Source organism: Ranitomeya imitator, chromosome 1, assembly GCF_032444005.1.
Source record: "Ranitomeya imitator isolate aRanImi1 chromosome 1, aRanImi1.pri, whole genome shotgun sequence".
Lineage (NCBI taxonomy): Eukaryota > Metazoa > Chordata > Amphibia > Anura > Dendrobatidae > Ranitomeya > Ranitomeya imitator.
Window position 1 is genome coordinate 910812752 of NC_091282.1, and position 24426 is coordinate 910837177.

General features: G+C 43.1%; 1 pseudogene; it reads right to left on the bottom strand.

Moving 5' to 3' along the window:
- Positions 1-19741: 19741 nt before the first annotated feature.
- LOC138658220 (AP-1 complex subunit sigma-3 pseudogene) lies at positions 19742-20304 on the bottom strand (annotated as a pseudogene).
- Positions 20305-24426: the final 4122 nt, after the last annotated feature.

Below are 24426 nucleotides of genomic sequence, written 5' to 3' on the forward strand. Positions count from 1 at the left end.
CGCCATTAGGAGCAGGGTTCTTTTTTGTAGCCAAAAAGGATGGTTCGCTGAGACCTTGTATAGATTACCGCCTTCTTAATAAGATCACGGTTAAATTTCAGTACCCCTTGCCATTGTTATCTGATCTGTTTGCTCGGATTAAGGGGGCTAGTTGGTTCACAAAGATAGATCTTCGTGGTGCGTATAATCTGGTGCGAATTAAGCAAGGTGATGAATGGAAAACTGCATTTAATACGCCCGAGGGTCATTTTGAGTATCTCGTGATGCCGTTCGGACTTGCCAATGCTCCATCAGTGTTTCAGTCCTTTATGCATGACATCTTCCGAGAGTACCTGGATAAATTCCTGATTGTGTACTTGGATGACATTTTGATCTTCTCGGATGATTGGGAGTCTCATGTGAAGCAGGTCAGAACGGTTTTTCAGGTCCTGCGTGCTAATTCTTTGTTTGTGAAGGGATCAAAGTGTCTCTTTGGTGTGCAGAAGGTTTCATTTTTGGGGTTCATCTTTTCCCCTTCTACTATCGAGATGGATCCTGTTAAGGTCCAAGCCATCCATGATTGGACTCAGCCGACATCTCTGAAAAGTCTGCAAAAGTTCCTGGGCTTTGCTAATTTTTATCGTCGCTTCATCTGCAATTTTTCTAGTATTGCTAAACCATTGACCGATTTGACCAAGAAGAGTGCTGATGTTGTCAATTGGTCTTCTGCTGCTGTGGAAGCTTTTCAAGAGTTGAAGCGTCGTTTTTCTTCTGCCCCTGTGTTGTGTCAACCAGATGTTTCTCTTCCGTTCCAGGTCGAGGTTGATGCTTCTGAGATTGGAGCAGGGGCTGTTTTGTCGCAGAGAGGTTCTGGTTGCTCAGTGATGAAACCATGCGCTTTCTTTTCCAGGAAGTTTTCGCCTGCTGAGCGTAATTATGATGTGGGCAACCGAGAGTTGCTGGCCATGAAGTGGGCATTCGAGGAGTGGCGTCATTGGCTTGAAGGAGCTAAGCATCGCGTGGTGGTATTGACTGATCATAAGAACTTGACTTATCTCGAGTCTGCCAAGCGCTTGAATCCTAGACAAGCTCGTTGGTCGTTTTTTGTCCGTTTTTCTGCAATTCTGGGTTCCATCCTCGTTTCTCTTCTGGACAGGTTGAGTCTTCGGACTGTCCTGGTGTGGATACTGTGGTGGACAGGTTGCAGCAGATTTGGACTCAGGTAGTGGACAATTTGACCTTGTCCCAGGAGAAGGCTCAACTTTTCGCTAATCGCAGACGCCGTGTGGGTCCCCGACTTCGTGTTGGGGATCTGGTTTGGTTATCTTCTCGTCATATTCCTATGAAGGTTTCCTCTCCTAAGTTTAAACCTCATTTTATTGGTCCGTATAGGATTTCTGAGGTTCTTAATCCTGTGTCTTTTCGTCTGACCCTTCCAGATTCTTTTTCCATACATAACGTATTCCATAGGTCATTGTTGCGGAGATACGTGGCACCTGTGGTTCCATCTGTTGAGCCTCCTGCCCCGGTTTTGGTGGAGGGGGAATTGGAGTATATTGTGGAGAAGATTTTGGATTCTCGTGTTTCAAGACGGAAACTCCAGTATCTGGTTAAGTGGAAGGGTTATGCTCAGGAGGATAATTCCTGGGTTTTTGCCTCTGATGTCCATGCTCCCGATCTTGTTCGTGCCTTTCATGTGGCTCATCCTGGTCGGCCTGGGGGCTCTGGTGAGGGTTCGGTGACCCCTCCTCAAGGGGGGGGTACTGTTGTGAATTCTGTGGCAGAGTTCACTCCTGTGGTCACAAGTGGTACTTCGGCTGATTCTCTCTGGGATCTTCCGTTTGTGGAGGAAAGTGGTACTGCAGCTTCTGTGTTTCCTCCCTCAGGTGATCTGGTGAGCTCGTTAGCTTCTTCTCTACTTAACTCCACCTGATGCTTTGATCTATGCTTCCTGTCAATGTTTCAGTGTGGACTTGTTTTTTCCCTGGATCATTCCTGTGGCCTGCTGCTCTGCAAAGCTAAGTTTTGCTTATGTTATTTTGTTGCTATTTTTCTGTCCAGCTTGCTTTATTGGTTTTTCTCGCCTGCTGGAAGCTCTGAGATGCAGAGGGACCACCTCCGTACCGTTAGTCGGTGCGGAGGGTCTTTTTGTCCCCTCTGCGTGGTTTTTTATAGGTTTTTGTGCTGACCGCAAAGTTATCTTCCCTATCCTCATTCTGTTCAGCTAGTCGGGCCTCACTTTGCTAAATCTGTTTCATCTCTATGTTTGTGTTTTCATCTTACTCACAGTCATTATATGTGGGGGGCTGCCTTTTCCTTTGGGGAATTTCTCTGAGGCAAGGTAGGCTTATTTTTCTATCTTCAGGATTAGCTAGTTTCTCAGGCTGTGACGAGGCGCCTAGGTTCTGGTCAGGAGCGCTCCACGGCTACCTTTAGTGTGGTTTGATAGGCTTAGGGATTGCGGTCTGCAGAGTTCCCACGTCTCAGAGCTCGTTCTATTATTTTGGGTTATTGTCAGTTCACTGTATGTGCTCTGACCTCCATGTCCATTGTGATTCTGAATTGCCTTTCATAACAGCAGCCGCAGTGTGAATACAAGAAGAGAACATCATCGTAAGAAGATGGGAGGCCCCGGAACGGACCGCGATGCCCATTGGACTGGACCGCAGCGGGACTGCCCCTGGGTGAGTATAATCTAACCTCTTTTTCTCATCTTTCAGGATACATCAGGGGCTTATCTAGAGCATTACAGAATGCTGTAGATAAGCCCCTGATGCTGGTGGGCTTAGCTCATCTTCGATTTTGGGGGTGACAGGTTCCCTTTAATGCTGCAGATAAGCCATGAACGGCGGTGGCAAAATCTGCTGACAGGTTCCCTTTAAACATTATAATGACCCCAAACACACCTCCAAGATGACCACTGCCTTGAACAAAAGAAATGTCTCTAAACCTAAACCCTGTTGAGCATCCTAAAACGGAAGGTGGCGGCGCACAAGGTCTCTAACATACACCATCTCTGTGATGTTGTCATGGAGGAGTGGAAGAGGATTCCAGTGGCAACCTGTGAAGTTCTAGTGAACTTCTTGCTCAAGAGCGAAAATGCAGTGCTTGAATGTAAATGGTGGCCACACAAAATATTCACACTTTGGGCCATGTTCACTTAGGGGTGTACTCACTTTTTTTGCGTCTATCTATCTATTTAGCGAAAAGAGATGGAAGCAGCACTCCATATTGTGTAGAAAATATGCGATATTAATAGCCCATAAGGCAGTGTTCCCCAACTTCGGTCCTCAAGAGCCACCGACAGGTCATGTTTTCAGGATTTCCTTAGTATTGCACAGGTGATAATTGCATCACATGGACAGGCAAGCATTCAATAACCTGTGCAATACTAAGGATATTCTCAAAACATGACCTGTTGGTGGCTCTTGAGGACTGGAGTTGGGGAACACTGCCATAAGGCGATGTTTCGGCTTTAAGTGTTAGACTTCTTCAAGAAGAATAGCATATTTCTCTACACAATATGGAGTGCTGCTTACATGTCTTTCAGATAGATAGATAGATAGATAGATAGATCATTAGACACACACTGCACATTATACTCATCTATGTAGAAGTCTTTTCCATCCTGGGGTTCTGCAGAGAGCTTCTTTATTTCTTTCTTCCAGCCACATAATGCTGTCACGTGACGCTAAGGTCCTGGCAGGAGCTTCCATCTTTGCTGAGATTGAATGGTGGAGAAAGGAGCTTTCAAATTTCAGCTCCTTGTTCCATGGTCAAGTTCTCTGTCTGTCCCTGCTAACAGCTGCTTGGCCTGGTTATTCCAATCAGTTGAGTCCTGCCACTGCTGGCTCACACTGTGTGCCCTCACGGGGTGGCTGAAGCATGAGGCAGGGGGAGGGTCTGGCAGAGACTGGGGGTGTGATGTCTGTTGTGATGATATGTCCAGTCTCTGCTAGACAGAAAAACTATAGATGGGGAGTGAGCAGTTCCTCCAGAATCAGGAGAGAGCTGGTTACATTCCAAAGTGTGGTATCTAGGCAACAGTGCAGAATGCTGACAGGGAGCATATTACACACTCTCAGCAGTCTACATCCTATGTACACACACAAATTATACAAAAAGCCCGGCAACCCCTTTAACATTTTGCAATCTATTATTAGTACATGGGATTTGCTTAAAATTTCTGGATGATGCAGATGATGTAAGTACTCAGACCAAATCTCTGGCAGGAAGTAGTTAATGTGTGCATGTTATAATTTTGTTTTAATAAAAGTCACTTTGCCTCTAACGCACAAATCAAAGTTTTAGTACTCCAGTAATCCAAGGACATATCGTTACTGTAATGTGATTTGACATTAAGCTGTTCAGGAATTTTCTAATCAGTATTTTTGGAGTCTCATATGTTATGGGATTTTTGGGTGTCCCCTGCTGAGTACAGCAATAACATTATTATTGCAGCGTGTTAGTTACACATTAGGGAGAATCACTTGAAACAAACGTGAAATCTCAAAAATAGTTTATTTTTATTTACTAAACATTTAATTGCTACATTATTTGACAATCAGTGGTTGTTCTAAGGACAGGTATGACAGGTATCTGGGAAGGTAAATGCTCTATGTGCAAAGATACATTAGAAAATAAGTATCACAGTTGCTTTTTAATCAGGGCTGGTCTAGGACTGCAATTCCGTTCTGGCATCCTTACCCACATCTCATACACTTGCTTCTCTAGATGGAGGGCTCTGCTATTTATATTTGGACCAAAAATGCCCTCTCGGCCAGCAAGGGGCATACCTCTAAGCCAAAACATATAAACCTATAAGAACACACTAAGTTGTGGAGTAAGATAAAGATGAGAAAATATACCAAAGCCCAACAAGGACTATAAATATATCCCAAAATCCACAGCCAAGCGGTAGAGGTATCAAAAACAATTTTATTGAAGCGTAAAATACAAAAAAATATAGCAATAAATACACGTGGACAACAGACGATTGGGAAAAGCAGGAAAAACTACATCAGCATATGAGATGTTAACTGCTGGGAAAGGACACAAAAAATCCAGGCATCCTAGCTACACCAACACACCGGAATATGCTCATAGATAAAAAAAAAGCATATAAAACGGATCATAAGTGGGCCGCCCTACAAGAGGGCATAACGATACAAGGTGAAAAATAACAAGCCCAAGAAGATAACCCAGTAGGGTAAAAATGTATCTCCAAAAAATATAGAAAGCTCAATTCAGATCCAGAGCATAAGAATATAAGCCCCCCGCTCAGACAGCAGAAATATAGCGGGGGTCCCATGTCCACATAGGCCTGGCACATTCATTAATGCTATGTATATTAGGGGTCAAGTTGAGGTCAGGTTATTTACTGTTACTGTATGTAAAAGCAGTCAGATCTGGTTCTGACTGGCTTTTTGCCCGCCTAAATTTTTTATTGATGATTGGTTGTCAATCAGTTGCTGGGCAGGATTTGTTATTATATATACCTGTGCGCCGGCGTTGGATACTCAGTTCGCCGGCGCCTGAAGAAAAGAAGAGCCCGCCCTCCCTCTCTTTATGTTATCATTCACCTGTCGTTTGGTTTTATTTGTGGGTAAAAATCACTCAACTTTGGGTGGATTTCATTTCTGGAAGTTTATGGACATTTGGACTTATGAACTTATGGATATTATTTATTGGTTATTTATTTAATTAATTGGATTTTGTAACCCAAAATAAAACCTCACGGCCATTTTATTCCAACCATTAAAGGTGTCTTGTCATTATTATAGTTATAGGCCTTATGGGGACATGTAACCGGCACCAGCAGGCCCAAGTCCTAGGAGAAGTATAAGCATGCTAACAGTGATGTTGTAATATTACCTTGAGATATGCTGGTGTCAGAACGCCGGCGTGGTGGGAGCAGGAGGGAGCCTCGACGTGCGTTTCGCCGTCGCGGGCTTCGTCAGGAGGCGTGGTTTGATAATAGAACGACCGGGGTATTTATATTGCCCAGCCTGGCATTGGAGTGAGTAAAGGTTTACTGTTAATTAAATATAATTAGGCATCAGGGGATTCCTATGGGCCCAAGGGAAACTTTGAGGCGAAGGCCTCACCATCACCACTATATTTCTAGACGCTATAAAAATGTCTATACAGCACTGTGCAAAAGTTTTTAGCAGGTGTGGAAAATGCTGCAAAGTAATAATGCTTTCAAAAATAGTTGTGATAGGTTTGATGAATTAAAATGCAAAGTGAATGAACTATAGAGAAATCTAAATCAAATGCATATTTGATATGACCACACTTTGTCTTCAAAAGAGCATCCAAGCGCAGTCTGATTTTCATGGACTGTCAGAAAGCAGTAGGTGGAGAAACTATTTTTTTTTGTCTTTGTAGGACAAAAACTGATGACTTTCTGATCAAAGTAATCAGACTGTTTTTCTTGTTTGTGAGCAAAACGGCCATCTGAATGAGGCCTAAGTCTGTGAGCCATACTGGGCATAGTATGTAATGGCACTCATTCAGACCTCGGTACTTTTCACATACAAATATCATCAGTATCTGGTCCGTGTTTTTCAGGAATGGATAAGAAAAGAAATAAGTAACAAGGCTTCTCCGTTACTTTGCAGTGGACAGCACATAGATGTCATCCGTGTGTCGTTCGTGATTTTCATGGACCTATTGACTTGTATTGGGAGTTTTAAAAAAACGGACGTCTCCATGACCTTTGCACGGACACACAATTCGCAAAAAAAATGGACATGTTAAAATACCCATAGACTATAATGGATACATGTGCTGTCCGTGAAAAAAAACAGATTGAACGCCTACATACAACACAGATGTCTGAATGAGGACTAAAGCACTGTGCAATATGTTAATGCTGTGTAAACAACAGAAACAATAAATGTGCTTATATTCTACATGTCTTTAACCCCTTAGTAACCAGTGACAAAAATGCACATCATCGTCAGGTGCTAGTTCCTTTACCGTGACACACATTTTTCATCATGCTGATCTCACGTGTGCTGTCAGGACGGTGAGGCAAAGTGCAACCCCTTTACTGTCAATTACTTTACAGCTGCACTTATTTAGTTAGACAATGGGAGGGGCTTCCTTTGCTACCCCTTCCCCCCACCCCCATGTTATAATCGCATGGTGACGATGGATTATTATTGCAGCTGGAGACTTTGGCGTTTAAAAAAAATCCCTATCACCTTTAGGGTTCGCTCACATGAACGATGATTCAATCTTCTGAGAGAATCGGATCGATTATGGTATAGACACTCACCTCAAACTCTGATCCGAGTGTCAGTTTACTGTGATCCGATTCTCTTGCATGAGACGGAGAACTTAATCTCTCCATCTTCTCCATTGTCTGAATGTACGGGCATCGGACTGAACTCTGATGTCATCCGAATGGACTTCAATGTTTTACAGACACCCATAGACATGTATGGGAAGCATGGTGGCTCAGTGGATAGCATTGCAGCGCTGGAGTCCTGGGTTCAAACCCCACTAAGGACAACATCTGTAAAGAGTTTGTATGTTCTCCCCGTGTTTTCATGGGTTTCCTCCGGGTACTCCGGTTTCCTCCCACATTCCAAAGACATACAGATAGGGAATTTAGATTGTGAGCCCCAACGGGGACAGTGATGATAATATGTGCAAACTGTAAAGCACTGTGGAATATGTTAGCGCTATATAAAAATAAAGATGATTATTATTATGGGTGCACGTGATCCAATTTGCAGAGCCGCACGCAGCCTGCTGCAATTTTTTTCAATTCAGCATGAGAAAAAAAATGGAGATCTGCACTCCCCATAGGTAAGTGGAGATTGAGATTAAACTTTTAGGAATTAATTGAATAGATATGAATTGTCAAAGTGAGTACACTCCTGCCCCATAGTATAAAATTGGTCCTAGTGCTCTCCGATAAAACATCATATAGCACTTGTCAGAGTTACCATATATGCTTGTGTCAGCGAGCCCTTACATTGCAATACTTAAAGCTTAAGGTACCGTCACACTAGACGATATCGCTAGCGATCCGTGACGTTGCAGCGTCCTCGCTAGCGATATCGTCCAGTGTGACAGGCAGCAGCGATCAGGCCCCTGCTGTGCTGTCGCTGGTCGGGGAAGAAAGTCCAGGACTTTATTTGGTCGCTGGACTCCCCGCAGACATCGCTGAATCGGCGTGTGTGACACCGATTCAGCGATGTCTTCACTGGTAACCAGGGTAAACATCGGGTTACTAAGCGCAGGGCCGCGCTTAGTAACCCGATGTTTACCATCCTAAAAGTAAAAAAAAACAAACACTAGATACTTACCTACAGCTGTCTGTCCCCGGCGCTGTGCTCTGCACTCCTCCTGTACTGGCTGTGAGCGTCGGTCAGCCGGAAAGCAGAGCGGTGACGTCACCGCTCTGCTTTCCGGCCGCTGTGCTTACAGCCAGTACAGGAGGAGTGCAGAGCACAGCGCTGGAGGACAGACAGCGGTAGGTAAGTATGTAGTGTTTGTTTTTTTTTACTTTTAGGATGGTAACCAGGGTAAACATCGGGTTACTAAGCGCGGCCCTGCGCTTAGTTACCCGATGTTTACCCTGGTTACCGGCATCGTTGGTCGCTGGAGAGCGGTCTGTGTGACAGCTCTCCAGCGACCAAACAGCGACGCTGCAGCGATCCGGATCGTTGTCGGTATCGCTGCAGCGTCGCTAAGTGTGACGGTACCTTTAGCCTCAGAGTGGAACTACAAATTAAAAAAAAATTATTGGGAGTAATGTGAAATCTATTAATCAGGTCGCAGCACATTAAAAGGTTCTGCATTTCCAGTACTAGCAGTATTCTAGCTCTGCAGTGTATTAATGAAGCACATGTTGGGCTCTGCAGGGGGATTTTTCATGGTATCAGGAATGTATACCTAGTGGTCAGTGATTCATGGTTATTATACTCCGTAACTAATCCCACCAAAGCCTTAGCAAAATGTAACATTATGTGGCAGGGATGACAAACACAAAATATGTAGGGATATAATGTATTTAACGGAATTCTGAAAATAATGTTTTATGTTTAAGAAACACCCTGTGTCCCTTACCTGATTGCCTATCAAACACTGTCCTACCCTTATAAATAATGAACAGACTTCCATACTCTTCAAATCCCTATTTTCTTCTTTTCAGACTTAGGCCGGCCTCACACTAGCGAGTTTTACGGACGTAAGAGAGGTGCAGAAAATACGGATTGCACACGGTACAATGCATCTCTATGGCCAAGCTTCTATCTGCCGTATTTTACGGATCCGTATTATACGGCCTTCTACGGCCGTAGAAAATCGCGGCATGCTGCGTTTGTCACCGTATTGCGCAAAAAATTCGCCAATGAAAGTCTATGGGGGCGAGAAATATACGGATTACACACGGACCAACAGTGTGACTTGCGTTAAATACGCCAGACATCTCCAGACATCGCCAGGTGCAAGGAATTGAGACAAGCCCTCAATCATGAAACTCAGACATGCTAATTAGCTCAAAAAGCCACACAGACATCCCGGAAGTCTGGTGCTCGCCTCCACAGAGTTCCAAGCAGCATGGCAAACATCATCAATGTTGATATGCTCTTCATCCTGGTCCAAGAAAGGCCTGAAATATGGGACCAGCGGGATCCTAACTATTCTAACCGGGCCAGGAAAGAGGCAGCTTGGAGGGCCATCTGTGGGCTACTATTCCCTGATTATGCCCAACGGCCACGTGCGGAGCAGACAAGTCTATGTAAGTACACTTATGTATTCACAAGATTTTACTTTAAAAGATGCTTTCCCTACATGATTACTTGAGCAATCCTTTTTATCTTTATATGTCATTTATGGCCTTATTTGTCATTTTCTAAAGCTGAGTAACATGCAAAAGTGTTTCTGGACATAGTTCATGTTGATCTTGCCCTGCTAAATATTTTTCTTGGCCTCATACTCCGTCCAGAGGGTTGTTGTCCCTTGTCTTATTTTTAGATAATTTTGAGCATTATTCTCATTATAGCACAAGTCATTTTCCTTTCCTATCCTAGCATATCTTACCTAATGTATGTTTGCAAGAACAGGGTTCTCTCCCCTCTCTACCAGTCTGATACTGTCAAGTTATTACCTTTTGGCGATATATAGCACTCTGCATGTAACCCCTTTATCATCTGACTCACCATGGAAATTATTGTGCTATAGCCACTTTTTGCTTTAAAAATACAAATATGTCTGACAACTGGACTAAGCTATGTTCAGAATGATATAGAACATTATTTGTGCCCTTGTAATTGCAGTGGATGATGTTATGACAAGATGGCGCAGCATCCGGGACCAATACCGGCGGGAAAGACAGCAGCGGGCTAGGAGTGGGTCAGCAGCCCCACTGAAGAAGAGGAAGTACATATATTACGACCGTATTTCCTTTTTGGATGCCAGTATGGATCTTAGGCAGTAAGTACAAACCACTCTAGACATTTGTAATTAAACTAAATCTTAGTATTTTTTGTGGATTAGGGTTATGACATTGCAAGTTCCATGTAAGGATGTGTCAATATAGTGCAAACAATAATGTAAACAAGCATAAATTCAAAAAGGGTCCTGGAGGAGAGAGGACCCTGGCCGCCAAGCATCCCAAGATTCAACAAGGGATGGGTGAGAATGTAGTATGCGAGTTTAGAGATGTTCAGGCAGTGTTTTGTGGTATGGGTTGTTACTGCATGTTATCTTATTGTTTGAAGAGGTGGTTGTGCCTGGTTTTTGTGTAGCTTGAAATGGTATGCCACATTATGATGTGTCGTGATAGTGTTTGTTACATTTGTGGGGCTCTACAAGACAAATCTTGTACATTCTTGTGTGAATATGAGATAATAGGGGAGTAGAGAAGGAGATGTTGTGCTGCTCTTTTTTTTTTTAATATTGCACACCGATGTCTAATTAAACAATGTCAAAATACTAATTTCATTTTATTGTTTTCTTAACAGAACACAGTCAAACCTCACAGAGAGGGAAACCGGATCAGATTCAGACCCTATCATTGATCCTGTAAGTGTGGAGGAAGAGGTTGCAGGACCATCTGTGGCTGCATCAGCATCCATCATTGAGGACCCATCAGCATCATCATCACTGCAGGCAGCAGCAAGTGATGAAGATGCTGCACCACCACCCTCAGCAGCACATGTACCAAGGCCTGTGGAACATGGGCACAGCAGCAGCCCTACAGGCCCACTGGTGTCATCCCCACAGGCAGCTGGGCCTTTACGGAGATCCCGGCGAAGGAGAGAGCTTGAAGGCAGAAGAAGTGAAGTTGATGCTGGGGTCCTCAACTATTTGGCCAGGGCAGCCACAGATGATGGCGAGGAGGCCTTTGCCCGCAGCCTTGCCCGATACCTTAGACCCCTTCCCCGTGAGGTGAGGCTACGTGTGAGAGGGTGTATGCAAATCCTGATTGATTTAAGCACCCCTCCAAATAACCCCTATGAGGTTTTTGAATACCTGGAGCGAAGGCAGCTTGGCCAAACAAACCTCTTGCGCCTTCAATTCCCTCAACAGGAGCCAAATCAATCAGGATTTGCTGCACCTACTCCACGTATGCCTCCCCTTCAACCCCTCCCATCCCAAAATCTACAAAGGCTATTAGAGTACCAAATGGCAGGCTTCAACCCCCAATCCCAATATGGCCACTTCTCCAGACACAGTGATGTTGGCTGGTCCCAACCTGGGTTTGGACAACATGGCCATTTTGGGTTGGGGTATGATGCAAGGCAATCTGTACCTCAGCATGATGCCCAGAGCCAAATGGCTTTTGGTCAACACACATCTGGCCAATATGGACAAGGCCAGTATTCTGGGCCACAAGCCACTGCATCCTCACAGGATGAACTGCCATCGGCCCAACAAAGGCCACCAGACCAGGACCCAGAGCTGGCAACATCTCCCCCACCAACTTACAGGGATCTGTAATTTTGTTTTGTTTTTTGTTTTGGTAGCTGGCTACCATGTTAATGTTGTGTTTTCAAAACATTTCCACTTTGTTGTGGATCCTTGGTATAAAGCAACCCATAAAAAAGGCTTATAAAAACCATATGGCTAAAATATGGGGTTAACAACCAAAAAAAAAGGGTTGCAAAGTTAGTAAAAAGTTTTCAAAAAAGCCAATTGATGTTTGTAGACTAATCATTTTTGCATCACACACATATTCAGAAAACAGAAACATATGGTCATTAAGTAAAAAAACACACACAGTACGTTTTCAGTGGTTGATAATAATATATTACAAAAACATATCTTTAAAATAACAAAAATCACAACTGAGAAACAGCATAATCTTGCCAGGGAGTAGAACCCTGAGGAGAAACAAAATAATTGGTCAATACATCCCTAACTTTGATACCAGAAAGGGGACGGCGCGGAGGTGGGCCATGTGGTGTTGGACTAATGACACTACGCAACATGTGTTCATCATTACCATCTGAGAAGCAATCATGTATGCGGGTATAGTTGTGCAAAATTACTGATGCTTTGATTACTTCATTGACTGTAGCCTCACTGAGCTGCATGGCAGTCTGTAGGACACGCCATTTGGCCACCAGAATACCTAAGGCGCACTCCACCCGTCTGCGCGCCCTAGAAAGGCGCAAATTAAATATCCTCCGACGGTGGTCCAGGTTGCGCCGGGGATAAGGCCTCATGACGTGTCTGGTGAGTTGGAAGGCCTCATCTCCAACCAAAAAAAAGGCAGTGCTTCTGCAGTGGAGCCTGGGAGTTGTGGTGGTGGTGGGAGGTCTAACTGGTTTTCACGTAGCCGCCGACCCATTATAGATGAATTGAAGACCCTAGAGTCTCCAGTTCGTCCATAGGCCCCAATGTCTACAATTATAAACCTGTAGTTACTGTCAACTACAGCTAACAAAACTACAGAGCTTATAGTTGTAGAATTGGGAGCCAGAGTTCGGCGGCTTACGTACCCTAATATGTTTCCCATCCACCGCTCCAATGCAGTTTGGGAAGTCACAATTGACCTTGAACCCACGGGCTATTTTGAGCCAATCAGCCTGTTTGGGCTCAGGCATCACAAGGTCCTTAAGTCTATCCCATATTTGGCGACAGGTTAACCGCACAATGCCAGAAATGGTGGAGCGGCCAATCAAAAATTCAAGGTGGAGACCCGCAAAGGACAATCCAGTGGACAGAAATCTGTAAGTGAAACAAACACAATAAATTAGGTTTGTTTCAAGAGTGCACACAAAACATGAATAATTACAATCATATTTGCATTTGTGGGCTACTAAATTAACACTGAAATGGGAAAAATGGCCTTAAGGGGCTGAAATATAACAGTTACGTCACGTTGTCACATCTGCTTTGGCCTTAATGTACACATATTATGGGTAAAAATTTAAAAAAGAAGAAACATTTAGAAAAAAGATCATCAACATACAGTATGTGAGGATGGAGAATACATACCGTAACGTGAGGAGAAGACGCTCCTCAGCAGAGATGGCTTTGCGCAGCCTTGTGTCCTGAAATGTTATTCCTGGGCGTAATATCTCCAACAATCTGTCAAAGGTTTGTATAGACATGCGACAGTACAGATAAAACTTGTCTGGATGTTCCCGCAGAGCTGTATATAGCCTCTGAAAATGGCCTTTAGTGAGGCGTTTAGTCAGAAGAGGATGCACCCACATTCTTCTGCTCCTCCTTCGCGGATCCACAATCACAGGGTATGGGTGCCCAAACCGACGAGACAATAGCTAGTTAAACAAAACACGCTGCGTTGGGGTGAACTGCAGGTGGTCAGACATGGTCCAAATGTTACAACAACACTCCAACAGTTGCAAAACCACAAAATGACCATATGGGAGTGAGACACCTGTTGTAGAGGCCTTAAATAGTGTTGATGAGGGTAATTTAAATCAATTTCATCCGCCAAAACTGTTATATGTCCATTTTGTCAGGTTGCGTGAAAAATACGCATTACGGTGGGCATACGGATTACATACGCAACATTACATGCGCAAAATACGCGACCACACCTTGCCTACGGAGTTCTTACGGACCACCGTATTTCTAATTTTGGAGCGTATTACGGCCGTAAAATACGGACCATATTTTTCAACGCTGAGTGTGAGACCGGCCTTAGTCTTGAATTTCAGGGGTCACTATGCTTCGATCTCCTCTGTACTCTGCTATCAAACCCATGATGCATCAGCACAGCAGCAAATGGGCAGCAGAGCAAGCGAAATCTCTGCTTACTTTGTTAACTGTTCAATTATCCTCTCCTTTTCGCGGTCTGCTTTTTCAAAAAGGAGACCCCCGCGAGCGTCAGGGGGGCTGCATGTGGAACTTGGAAAGACATCCATACACGATGGGTAAGCTGCTTGGTACTTATGAATGGTAATATCTTTGCACTGTGGCACTTTAACTAATAATTTAACTATGGGAGATTGTGGCATTTGTCACATGAAATCCTTATACTAGTGATCTTGTACTAGCAGCCCCAGCGATGTGATATATACTTTTCTGTTTCGCCACTACCATCTGTTTCCTCCTCACTTTATCCTGTGCTATATATGTATTTACTGATGTAATGTTTTCAGAATATTGTTGATTAATAAAAAACGTATATTTTTAAATATGTGTATTGGCATCTATATACTCCGTTTTTTTGTTTTATATATATTGGGGAGTATCCTAGGCTGTCCCAGAGATTTGGGCAAAAATATTGGGAGAGATATATTTATTTTCTCTCGGCCAAAAATTTATGTTAATTTTTGTGAGTTTTGTGTGGAGGGTTATACAAGGCTCAGCATTCAAAGAACTAGTAGATCTGCAGCAGATTAAACAGCATTTTTTAAAGCAAAACTACACCAAGCAGCCCAGTAAGTGATTCATCACTGGAATCAAGGTCTCTACCCCTATATCAGGGGTGGGGAGTCTTTTTTTCTGCGAAGGACCATTTGGATATTTATACCATCCTTTGGAGCCCATACAAACTCCGCCCACAAAGTACATCCTGACTCTGGCACTGGTGTCAGGACGTAATCTTTCATTGCATGCTCTTCAATGTTCAGTAGTGAACACTGTGTGTGTGTACTAACAGAGCAAGAAGAAATTAATGAGCTGGTTGTAATCAAAATACACCTCCCTGCCCAAGAATCTGCTGTGGGGGTGGGGCGGGGGCTGATAAAAGGTAATCGAGGGCCGTAAATGGCCCTGGGGCCTGAGGTTCCCCACCCCTGCCCTATATCATGCTACTCCGGGATTATATAGCAAAAACCTGGTGACACATTCTCTTTATAGACAATATAAAGAAATTTAATTCCCATGGGGTCACAGGACCTGAGGATAAGTATACCCTGAGTTTTCAGATAGAAAAAACATCTACAAAATACTAGGTACATGTTAGATAGTGAACTAGCAACAATAAAATTTAACAATAAAATAAAAAATAGAGAACTACTTTAAATATACTCTTCACAAGATTTCAGCATTAATTTTTTGTATAGATAGTAAAATGAAAAATGTAGATTTCACTGGGGACATTGCTGTACCTATTATATTTCTGAATCCTGAAAGAATAAAACAGGATTACGTGTTACCTGTACTTAGATTTACTGAAAGCTCTCCAAAATTAGAATGATTTTCTGGATAATACCATGAAGAAGCCAGCACTTTATATTTGGGCCTGCAGTTACATACTAGAAAAAAGGATCTCAAAGTCCTTTTCACGGGTGATTCACTCCTTTTGCAATGGGATTGCAAAATTAATTGAATTTGGAAAAGTGAGGAGCCGATCAGCATTGCACATCTTCTTTAAAAGCATCTGCTTGGATAATGTGCGGTTCCCATAAAGATATCCACAAGCCATTCCAGAGAAAAAAAGAAAAATCTGAGTTGTATTTGAATGTATTTTTAAATGATCTTCAACTGTGGCCACAATATACAGGTTCAGGGGCGGACACTGACAGCTTGCAAGAAATGTGTCTGGGCCCCCTTCCTTTTATGGCAGCAAATTGACAGATATACTGTATATGTACAGTACAGCCACACACTTATCTTACATAGTCTCGTTTCTTATGTATATGTTGGCGCTATATAAATAAAGATTATTATTTCCATCCCTTATTACACAGTGCCCTCTCTTGTTACATACAGAGCTGTCCCTTATATATCGGATTACATACAGCCCTGTTTTTATTACACACCGTCCTCTCTTGTTAGATAATATAATGCAATGGTGGCTGATGGAGCATGGGAATGCTTCCTTTCTAGTGGAAGGGCTGATGGACTGATCTTCTGGTCACTGGCTGCTCCATCAGCAGTTATTTTATATTCTAACAAGAGAGGACTATGTATTTAAAGAGGGCACTGTAAATAACAAAAATAACAATACACTATATAAGGGACAGTGCTGTATATAACAGCAGAGGAAGCTATATAATAAAGGACGGCACCATATATAACTAGAGAGAATGGTATGTAATAAGGGACGGTGTTATACATAATAAGGGATGAAACTGTAACTAAGGACGGTGCTATACATAATAAGTGAGTACAGTATAAATTGAGGGACTGTCCTACACATATGGCCGGCCTCACTCTCAGCGTATAAAAATACGGTCCGTAATTTACGGCCGTAATACACAGAAAAGTCCCCAAAATAGTGGTCCGTATCTCATCCGTAGGCAGGGTGTGTCAGTGTATTTTGCGCATGGCATCCTCCGTATGTAATCCGTATGGCATCCGTACTGCGAGATTTTCTCGCAGGCTTGCAAAACCGACATATGGACATACAATGGATCCATGGGCTCAAAAAATCGTAAAAACATATATACTGTCTATATATATAGATATATGTATATATATATATGTCAGTGAGACACATATATATATATATATATTAATATATCATACAGCGCTAGATAGCTTAAAAGCCGGTAATTCAATTGCCGGCTTTTCATATCTCCTTCTCAAACCCGACATGATATGAGACATGGTTTACATACAGTAATGTTAGTAGTGTGTATGTGCAAAATTTGGGCACTCTAGCTATTAATTTAAAGGGCTAAATCGCGGAAAAAAATGGTGTGGGCTCCCGCGCAATTTTCTCCACCAGAATGGTAAAGCCAGTGACTGAGGGCAGATATTAATAGCCTGGAGAGGGTCCACGGTTATTGGCCCAGCCCTGGCTAAAAACATCTGCCCCCAGCCACCCCAGAAAAGGCACATCTGGAAGATGCGCCTATTCTGGCACTTGGCCACTCTCTTCCCATTCCCGTGTAGCGGTGGGATATGGGGTAATGAAGGGTTAATGTCACCTTGCTATTGTAAGGTGACATTAAGCGAGATTAATAATGGAGAGGCGTCAATTAGGACACCTATCCATTATTAATCCAATAGTGTGAAATGGTTAAAAAAACACACACACATTATTACAAATACTTTTAATGAAATAAATACACAGGTTGTTGGAATAGTTTATTATACTGGTAATCCACCTGAAGACCCTCGCTTTGTAAAAAAGGTAAAATAAAAAAACAACATCCGTGTGCCATTTGATAAAAATAAATCTGGCAGCACACAGACATTTCCCACAAATTTTACAGATAACATTATCACCCCAAGTCATACAGGACAAATACAGAATAATATTTACATCCAGGAACATACCGCTGATGTCTCGTCTGATTAAGGTTATGTGCACACATCGCAGAGGACCAGAGCATTCAGCTGCATAGAAACACAAGCAGCCGCACGCCCCGGTCCTGAGTGTCAGCGGCAGTGCTGGTTATTGATGTGAGAGACTAGTGCGAGTTTGTCACAAGTGTGACCCCAGCCCTAAACGCAATATCTGTTTATCAAAAAATTGAGAACAAAAAATTGCGTGGAATCCTACGTAATTTTCTGCACCAGAGAGGGAAAGCCAGCGACTGGGGGCGAATGTTTATAGCCTGGGAAGGAAGGGGTTAAGACATGCAGACAGCTGCGGGCTGATATTCATAGCCTGGGAAGGGACCATGAATGTTGCCCCCCCGGCTACAAACACCAGCACTCAGCCGCATCAGAAATGGCACATCTGTAAGATGCGCCAATTCCGGCACTTAGCCTCTCTCTTCCCACTGCCCTGTAGCGGTGGCATATGGGTTAATAGGGGGTTAATCTCACCTTTGAATTGTAAGGTGACATCAAGCCAACTTAGTAATGAAGACAAGGCATCAATAAGACACCTATCCGTTACTTATCCTATAGTTGTTAATGGGTTAAATAAACACACACACATGCAGAATAAAGTATTTTAATGAAATTAAACACCACACAGTTTTGCCATCTTTATTTTTCTGCCAACCCATGCTGGATCTCCTGGAAAAAAAGAAAAAATAATAAACCAACACAAATACTCCCTGGTCCATTTAATATCGAGTGTCAATTCAGTGCATCCAAAAACGCTGCGGATCCGCAATGTGTGCACATAGCCTAAAGTTGTCTTCTGCTGCTTCTTCCCCATCTGGTCAGACCTTTATGTATGCGACTCGTCTTGTCATGATGATCATTGCATACCTGAAAATAACAAGGTCACATATATGTATCTCCACCGCACCCCTGCATACAGATACCCACCATTAACATGCAACTAGCCACACACCAATCAAAATATAAAGTGGTAAGCAGCACTGAACTCCCCATTAACTATAATCTCCACAACCCAATAAATATAAACTATTTAGTCTGTGACTCTCCCCAATTAACTGTAAGGCTATGTGCACACGAAAAGTACACAAGGTTTTACAGTACAGGAAAAGTGAACGAGATCCCTGAAGTCTCATGCACACGATGCTTACTTTTTCCTTGCAGATTTGCAGCAGATAAAAATCTGCATAATGTACATTTTTGCAGTGTATTTCACCAGTACTAATGGGGGAAAATACGTAGCAAAAGCATGGCAAAAATGTGAGGAAAAAAAAGGATTTTACGCAACTTTCTTCCTGCCAACAGGCCCGCTGCACCATGATAGTGCATTTGATTTGAGGCCTAGACAGGTAAGCATCTTTGCCTATTTTTTGGGTGTTTTCTCTAGAATAGTGGAGGTTTCTCTTCCTCTTTTTTCCTCCTTTTGTAGTTTTTGCTGTTAGAATAGGACTGGCAAGTGTGAGGACCCTTGATGTGGGTTGCCAGCTTACGTATTGTGGCCATAATATTAACTAATAGCTTACATATTTTGATATGTTCCTGTGCACTTTATTTATGTTTACTTTTTGAGGTGCAGTTGGGCCCAGATGGCTTAGTAAATTGTGGCCTCTGTTCGCACAGGACGCAGAACAGCTAGCACTGGGCAGCCCGCCACATGGCGATTATTAATAGGCTGTGATCCAGATGCTGTGCATACTCTGTGTGAACACTGCTGCAGATTACTTATTTGAACTGGTGTGCCAAGCGGCCAAACCCTGATTGTAGTCTGGCTGCCTCATTTGGTATTACCGCACCTGTGTAGTCGCCATCTTTACTTGGGCCCGCTGCACCATGATAGTGCATTTGATTTGAGGACTAGACAGGTAAGCATCTTTGCCTGTTTTTGGTGTTTACATTAGGATATGCAGCAAAATTTTATCCTGAAAATCCTTAACGTGTGCACAAAGCCTTAGTCCTGTCCTGTTTCCCTTCTCCATTCATTATAATGTCTAGGTCCATACAGCTGCAAAAGTTCCCTCTTGATTTCATGCTGCCCTGTGGTAGGATGGCAGAAGGACCGCCCAGCGGTGCCCTCTGATCCTTAGTGGAGTTGCCATGTCTTCTGCCCAATCAAATATGGCAATGCAGAGTCTGCTTCTGGTCCGGTGGATGGATCTTGGAATGGCTCTCTTAAAATGTTGGTTTGTTCATGTATTCTTCCATTGTCTCTTGTAACATATCCGAATCCACAATGGCCCTCACTACAGACTCTTTGGGGGTCTTCTGAATTTCACTCCCCAAGAGAAACTCATCCAGTATGAAGTATGCTTTCTGAAAGTTAAAAATTATGTCCAGCTCACAGACATTTCCAAAGTATTTATCAAGTAGCTCCACAAGCCGATGAATGATCTCCAACGTCAGCAGCTCATGATCTTGATCTTCTATGGCACAGCAGAAGTACAGGCTGGCATAACTCTTGTAAACAAGCTTTAAATCCTTCCAGTCCACAAAGCTGCTGGTCTTAGGACTCTGGGTAAGAATTATGTGCATCAACTCCTGCGTTATCTTGCGTTTCACTTTCTCGGTCAGGGTTATATACCACTTCTGCAGTCTCAACTTCCCTTGCCGACTGAACAGAAGGAGGAATCAAATCATTTCTGTTCCGGCAAAAAAGGAAGACAAAGGTGACCTAAAAGAATTGGAGCACTCACCCAATCCTTCTTGATGTATTTCTTTTATTCCATTGTATAGGATAACATCAAAAGCATCTTAACGTGCGATGTGCAGGTGGCAGGTGAGTTTTGCAGGTGAAAAAGCCTGACCGACTACAGCTGTTTTGCACCTTCTTATCGCTTTTACGGGTCCAGTAGAAGCGCTAAGAATGGACTCGTAGAAGAGCTAAGAAGGCTCAAAATTACTGTGAATTGAAGCACCCACTCGATCCTTGCTACAGCTTATTTTGTTCTTGTGAACCATTTATACATAATCTATATGAATGCACCACCCTGAAGCGATCCAAAGGAGGTATATAAGGTGTTGGTTAGAAAAATACTGCTAAGCTGTAGCAATTGGTGACTAGTTCTTGTGTCCAAACTCATCATTGTTCTCCCAACCACACCTCAGTGTTCTCCCCACCACCCCATCATAGTTCTCCCCCACCACCCTTATCATTGTTCTTCCCCATCACATCTCAGTGTCCTCTCCCCCACCAGCCCTCAGTGTCCTTTTTCCAGTGTTTTCATAAAAAAAAAACACACACACCACCACTCACTTCTCTGAGCGTTCCACCGCAGCATCGTCGTTGCTTGCAACTTTCTCTCACGGTGGTCCAACCAGTTATTAGGCGTACAGTTATCATACTGTACGGAGGCATCATTTCCACCTCTGTACAGTATGACATTGATTCCAAAATGTACAGTTGTGTGAAACAGTGTTTGCCCCTTTCTGATTTCCTATTCTGTTGCATGTTTGCCCACATAAATGTTTCAGATCAACAAACAGATTTAAATGTTAGACAAAGATAACACAGATAAACACAAAATGCAGTTTTTAAATGAAGGTCCTTATTATTAAGGGAAAAATAAATCCAAACCTACAAGGCCCTGTGCGAAAAAGTGATTGCCCCCCTAAACCTAATAACTGGTTGGGCAACCCTTAGCAGCAACAACTGCAATTTGTGATAACTGGCAATGAGTCTTTTACAATGCTCTGGAGGAATTTTGGGCCATTCATCTTTGCAGAATTGTTGTAATTCAGCCACATTGCAGGGTTTCCGAGCATGAACCACCTTTTTAAGGTCATGCCACAGCATCTCAATCGGTTTAAGGTCTGCACTTTGTCTAGGCCACTCCAAAGTCTTAATTTTGCTTTTCTTAAGTCATTCAGAGGTGGACTTGCTGGTATGTTTTGGATCATTGTCCTGCTGTGTAACCCAAGTGAACATCAGCTTGAAGTCACGAACAGATGGCTGGACATTCTCCTTCAATATTGTTGTTATATAGCAGAATTCATGGTTCCATTTCCCACAGCAAGTCTTCCAATTCATGAAGCAGCAAAACAGCCAAAGACCATCACAGTACCACCACCATATTTTACTGTTGGTATAATGTTCCTTTTCTGAAATGCTGTGTTACTTTTATGCCAAGATGTAATGGGACATACACCATCCAAAAAGTTCAACTTTTGTCTCATCAGTCCACACTTTTTCACACAGGCGCTGTAGGTTTGGATTTCTTTTTCCCTTAATAAGAAAGACCTTTGTTTAAAAACTGCATTTTGTGTTTACTTGTGTTATCTTTGTCTAATATGTAAATTAGTCTGGTGATCTGAAACATTTAAGTGTGACAAACATGCAAAAGAATAGGAAATCAGGAAGGGGCAAACACTTTTTCACACAATTGTATTACACCCAATAGTTAATTGGAAATGGATTTATAAATATGGTTTGCTGGCAGTACTCTTAGCTATGTGCACACGTTCAGGATTTCTTGCAGAAAATTCCTGAGAAAAACTGGACATTTTCTGCAAGAAATCCGCAAGAGAACCGCATGCGTTTTTGCTGCGATTTTGACGCATTTTGCCACGGTTTTGCCGCGTTTTTCCCCAGACACTTCCCAATGCATTTTGTAGTGGGAAATCCGTAAAAAAACCCGCAAAATTAATGAACATGCTGCGGTTCTTACCGCATTGCATTTTTTTCACGGAAAAAAACGCATCATGTGCACAAAACATGCGGAATTCATTCTAAATGATGGGATGCTTATTGTATGCGTTTTTTTTACGGTTTTATAGCGTTTTTATCGGGAAAAACCGTGAAAAAACCGCAACGTGTGCACACAGCCTAAGACACACACTTAAAGGGAACCTGTCAGCAGGATTGAGCACAGTAATCAACAGACAGTGTCAGGTCGGCGCCGTTATACTGAATAAATAATAGCTTGGTTTATGAAATCCATCTTGTGGTTGTTTCTTAATCTTTATTTTCAGTTTTTAGTTACTGAGATTCTCGTGCCCTAAGGCGGGGCTGGTGCATGTGGTGCTCTGATTAGGTATTCATAATGCAGACTGCTGACAGGTCACTGATCCCTCACTGACCTGTCCCCTAATTTACATAATGAATATACTAAAGTGTGTATTTAAAAAAAAAAACATGTCACTTCATCAAAATGGCGGAGCCTGCGCACTATCAATTGTCAGTTAGTACCTATTATATTGCTGTGCTGAAAAGAAAAAAAAATATATCAATGTAATTCTATATATATTATGTTATACCCATGTACAACAGCAAATGCACTCCATGTCTGTTCACCACTAATACCCTTGGTATGTATTAAGAGGCCTCTGCAGGCGAAGCCTACGCTCCATTCCAATGGGACATTTCAGAGAACTGATCTCTGGAATGACGAGGGCTCCAGTAGTCGGACCCCCATTAATCAGCACAATACCACATACTCTGTAGATACTTTTCACTGTCATGAATATCTATTAATATCTATTAAAGAGGAACTGTCACTTGCCATGAAAATGTATTATTTTATGTATTGTTTATCCACTGTTCTTAAAGGGAACCTTTCACCTGACTTTGGCGGGACCGGTTGTTTTCAGGTGTTTGATTCACCCTTTCCTTACCCACTGGCTGCATGCTGGCCGAAATATTGGATTGAAGTTCATTCTCTGTCCTCCGTAGTACACGCCTGCGCAAGGCAAGATTGACAGGTTCCCTTTAAATTCTTTGTTCCCACACCTAACTCTCCATTCCTGGGATATGCCCCCCTCTTCCTTGTATGTATATCTGTCTTGTTAGCCAAAAAGGGGTCATCCTCACAAATATGCCCACACAGAAGAGTTGAGTACCATACCCCCTTGGGTATCAAGCTTAGATTTAAATACAGGGAACAGGGGGCTGTACCTTAGGGAAAGGAGAGGCACATGAACAAAACAAACAGCAGATTTGGGGGAACAGCAGCATTTAAACCAGATAAAAAATGACATAATTATAGTAAATGACAGGTCCTCTTTAAAAGTGATCAGTCACCAAATTTCCACGTATCAACTGCATTAGGTCGGTTTCACACGTCAGTGGCTCCGGTACGTGAGGTGACAGTTTCCTCACGTACCGGAGACACTGACTCACGTAGACACATTGAAATCAATGTGTCTCTGCACATGTCAGCGTGTTTTCACGGACAATGTGTCCGTGTGCAAAACACGGAGACATGTCAGTGTTCGTGGGAGCACACGGATTACACGGACTCATTAAAGTCAATGGGTCCGTGTAAAACACGTACCGCACACGGACGCTATCCGTGTGCAGTCCGTGTGCCGTGCAGGAGACAGCGCTACAGTAAGCGCTGTCCCCCCCACGTGGTGCTGAAGCCGCCATTCATATCTTCTCTCCAGCAGCGTTTGCTGGAAAGAAGATATGAAAAATCCTTTTTTTTTTTTTCGTGCTTAAAATAAAGATCTCTGTCCCACCCCCTCCCACCCCTTGTGCGCCTGCCCGCTGTTAATAAAATACTCACCCGGCTCCCTCGCAGCGTCCTGTCCTCGCCGCACCTTCTCCTGTATGAGCGGTCACGTGGGGCCGCCGATTACAGTCATGAATATGCGGCTCCACCTCCCATAGGGGTGAAGCCGCATATTCATTAGTGTAATGGGCGGCCCCACGTGACCGCTCATACAGGAGAAGGTGCGGCGAGGACAGGATGCTGCGAGGGTAGCCGGGTGAGTATTTTATTAACAGCGGGCGGGCATACAGGGGGTGGGAGGGGGTGGGGA